The following is a 4844-nucleotide window of genomic DNA, read 5'->3' as shown; positions in this document are numbered from 1 at the left end:
TCAGCTGAGGTTCAATAAAGCATATCATACACACTGAGCTCTTGCTGTTTTTGTCGCCTCCCTTCAAAGCTGCCCGATAGCTCCGGTTCCGTCCCGACAGAACGGCGGGAATCCTGACAGGGGAGACACAAAATATCACATTTCTAAGTACAAAATGACTGTGCTTCTCTTCAGGGACCGGTAAAGTATTTCTCCGTCTCAGCCATCTATCAAAAGTGTCTGTGTGCGTGTGTTTGATTGACTGGGTGTGTATGACTATGTGTGTTCGCTGTGTGATATATGATGTAATTTCAGGAATTTCTTCACATGCACAACGGCCTGAAGCAACAGAGCGGCAACATGTCCCACCCCCTCCGCCCCAGTCTCCCTCTTTCTGCATGAAAGAATGATAAATAGCTTCATGAAACCAGTGTGTAACATTCACTCATACACACACAAGGCTGTGTGGAAGGTCAAACTCTATGTAAATGATCTGGTTTTGGATTTTGGTCCCAGCAGATGTCTGCTCCGCTCTGTGATTCTGAGCGATAGCCAATCAGCTCCGTCCGCTGAGCAGACTTCCTGTGGCTGTGGAGGGCTTTCTTGTTTAATGACAGACTAGGAAAGAATAACAGAATAGCCTCTAAGCATGTATGAATAATTGGGGAGGGGATGTAAAATGGAAAAGGAATGAGAAAACAGAGGGAGAGAGACATAGAAAGGAAGGCAGAAAGTATATGAACTGCTGATTTCATTCTAAATGGTTTGCCGATTAAGTCAATCTCCCTTTAAAAAGTGGCTTGTGCATCTGACTTTGAGCTGAATAATGATGCTATTATCTTCTGTAAAGCTGCTTTATAGTTGAAATGAGTTCGGTTCATAACTAATGAACTTAGCAACACTGAGACTGTTAATGAATCAACATTGAACTAAATTGAGCTGAATAATGACACTATTGTCTTTTTAGAGCTGCTTTAGCTGAGATTATATTTGTTTCATGACTGAAAATCATTAATGCTCTTATTTTCTTGTTTATTACTGTGAAGTTGCTTTGAAACAATCCGTATTATATAGAGCGCTATACTATATGAGGGATTCCCAAACCTTTTTGTCAGCCGAACCCTAGAGATTTTAAAGTTACTTCAGAAATGAACATCATATTTGATTGTTTATCGTTCTCTGATGCTGGATAAAGGTCACATGATTTGCTTGATGAAGGTAAACCAATAAAATATTTCAGCTTTTTTAGTAAGTGTTATGTTTTGATTATTTATTTATTCATTTTATTTTATTATTGAATTAATTATTAGTTTTTATCAACTCATGAATCCCAGTTTGGGAAACCCTGGTGTAACTTAAAATATTCAGGTGGAATATTACACAAAAACAATTCATTTAGATGTTACCACTTGAGGTTATGTGACAAAACACTTTGAAAGACAAGTTAAAAGAAAATCTAAAAAAGAAGTTTGCATATATGTTTTATGGTTTGCATCATATTTGACACATAAGACTTTAATGGTTCATATGATATAGTATATTTTGACAGCTTGTAATAACATTATAGCAGACTACTTGGATATTAATATCAGTTGTTACACTGTATCTATCAATAATATGTCTTATAGTACGATGATTCATTTAAATGTTACCGCTTGAGGTTATGTGACAAAACACTTTTACAATTTATTTCAGCTCAAAATAAAAAACAAAGAAAATATACTTTTTTTTGTATGACTACGATTTTTTTGCATTGCGACACTATTACTTCTCTTCTGGTTTTCATTGCTTTTCTGCAAAAATACTGATATATTCTTTAATTTATTATTCTATAGAATTTATACACCATAGTATTTCTAGTATTGTCTTTATATTTTATCTAAATCATAAAATATTTTGTATTGCAGTCATGAGAATCACCATTGGGAATAATGAGAATTTCTTGTCATGAAATGTCACAATGCAAAATAAATAAATAAATACGCTTCTTTCATTATGCAAAATATGATTTCTTTTCTTCTTCTTCTTGTTTTATTATGGGGTAGAATGTGACCTGGACGTGTTCTCATCAGATTCAGCCGTGCATGAAAAAACTATCAGGATATTAAACTGTGCTTTTGTTTTTTCAGCTACGTGACTTCAAAATATCAGGTTTGGCAGGAGTTCATATCTGAGCAGACTAACTCTAAATCTCTCTGTCTCTCTCCTTCTTTCATTCTGTCTTTCTCACTCAGGGTAGCAGACATCTCTGCATACAGGGGCCTGAGGCGCTGTTGAGTGTGGCATCATAAAACAGGCTGGAGAAAAGAGAGAGAGACAGAGTGCGTGTTTGTGAGCAGATTAACACACTGTGTGTTGGGGGATTTCAGCTGCTCTGGCTAACACACACTCAGTGTCTGATTGAAAAGCCCATCCGAAGCATACGGACAGAGTCAGAGTGCACTGTAAGCTGCAGATTCATGTCAACAGTCTTTAGCCTTATTCTAAAGCTTTACCAGCTGCTGGAAATTGTCCTGGAAAATGTAACAATATTTGTGTGTTTGTATGTGTGTGTGTGTGTGTTTGTGTGTGGGTGTGCATGTGACAACTCTTTATCTCTCTGATAAAAGCTTGTTTGAATCAGTAAGCATTTGTGGTGTTATCTGACCAGCTCTGTGTTATCAGTAGACATTCATCACCATGACAGATGCACAGCATGCATGGAAATGTGTATATGTAAAATAGAAGCACGTGCGCTCAAAATGCTAGCCGCTTTTACTCACGCTCATAAAAATAAGGGTGCTTATTTTGGCATCTATTTAACATTCATGTAGCCTTTCTATGGCACAAAAGATTCTTTAGGGAAACCAAAATGGTTCTTCTGTAGCATCACTGCAAAAATCGAATAGTTCACTCAATAATGAAAAACTTAATTTTCACCCTATGGCCACCCAAGACGTGGATGCTTTTTCAGATTTGGAGAAATGTAGCATTTTATCACTTGCTCACCAGTGGATCCTCTGCGGTGAATGGGTGCCATCAGAATCTGAGTCCAAACAACTGATAAAAACACCACAATAATCCACAAGTAATCCCCACGACTCCATCAATTGACGTCTTGTGGAGTTAAATGTTGTATGTATATTTTGAACTTTAAACCCTTGCTTCCTGACAAAATATGAGTCCTCTACCCATAATATACTGCTTGAAAATGTTGTGTCGTCTGAATCAGGAGAGAAATATGCACAGATATATATCTGTTTGAACTCTCATTCTGACTGCATCCATTCACTGCATTGTCTTTTATCAACTATTCAAGATTGAAGATTCTTTATTGTCACTATACAAGTATAGTGAAATTTGAGCAATCCTAACGGTGCAGTCACATGTAACATGTAACTCATCTACAATACAGACAAAAAAAAATACTATACAAGACAAACAATAACACAAAATCAATACAAACAAAGCGATAGTGCAAAATTAAGCCTTATCTGCGATAAACGGTATGCCGTTAACGATACAATACAAAGACAATACAAACAAGGCGATAAGTGCAAATTTAAGCCTTATTTAATATTATATAGCACACATTATTGCACAGTTGGCACATAACAGAAAAGTTGTACGTGTTGCATTGTTTGCATTCTAAAGGCTCCAGTGAGTGGACAGATATTGCACAGGAATGTTGCACAAAATAATAATCACTGAACCATGCTTCTGTATTATAAAGACATTCACTTAAAAGCCTTCTGATTGGTTAATTGCATTTGCACCTTGACTTCAGAAACATGTCTTTTATTAACTGCTCAGTAATCTTGAGAGAATTATTTGATTAATTATCGCCTAGGGCTTATAACAATCCGCGTCTGCCACTGGATAATAAGCAAAAAAAACAAAAACAAATTCTGTCATCATTTTCTCACCCTCAGGTTATTCCAAACCCAACCCATTACTTTCTTCTGAGGAGCACAAGAGCAGATGTTTGGCAAAACTTCACAACTGGTCATGTGAGCTGCAAGAATCAGTGGCATCACTGATGTGTTAATCACAAGATTACACCGTGGACCACTTTTTTTGTCTTTTTGAAAAGAGCAGCATGAACATTTTTCTATTAATCTCCTTTTGTGTTACACATAATAAAGACAGACAAATGGGTTTGGAATGACATTAAAATTTATCCTCACAAAGACAAAACTTTCAGTATTGAGTGAATTATTCCTTGAATGCTACTGGATTAGAGCTGAGATGAGGGTCAGTGCCACTCTCTGAACTCTTTAATAGCCAAATCCATACCTCTGTGAGTAGAATGCACTGAAAAAAAAAAATGTTTTGCCCCTCTACCTCTTTCTCTCACTCTCCCTCTCTCCCAGTGGATGATCAGATTGCAGCGCTGGCTGCTCTGGTGCGCTCTGAGCTTGAAAGTGACTACGTGCTACACATTTTTATGTCACTGTGTCACCAGCCAGAGAAACAGATTCCTGGAGTTGGCGCGCTCCTAATCCTTATTGCGATGTGCAGAAACACATTTGTGCTTAATGAGTTCCTCACATAATAAGTCTTACAAAGAACATATATATAATACTTATATTCATAGACACATTTAATAAATAAAATGCAGATGTTATGAATGGTAAGCTGCGCAACGGAATTGTTTTATGTGCCATTTAGGCAGTAGCCTACGGAAGAAAAATGTGAGAAAAATGTTTGGTTGAAGTTCGTTTCACGCTGAATTTTTAGCTATATTTAAAACAAAACACTGACTGATTTTTAGGGGTGCCAACTCCCCCAGAACCCCTCATAATTCGCACCCTGCTTTGAGGGGACATCTTGTTTGAGCACTGCGCTCCCACGCAGAGGAGCGCAAAGTCTCTTTGGTTTGGCTC

The sequence above is a fragment of the Barbus barbus genome, assembly GCF_936440315.1.
Source record: "Barbus barbus genome assembly, chromosome: 26".
NCBI lineage: Eukaryota > Metazoa > Chordata > Actinopteri > Cypriniformes > Cyprinidae > Barbus > Barbus barbus.
Note: the sequence above shows the minus strand (reverse complement) of the source record.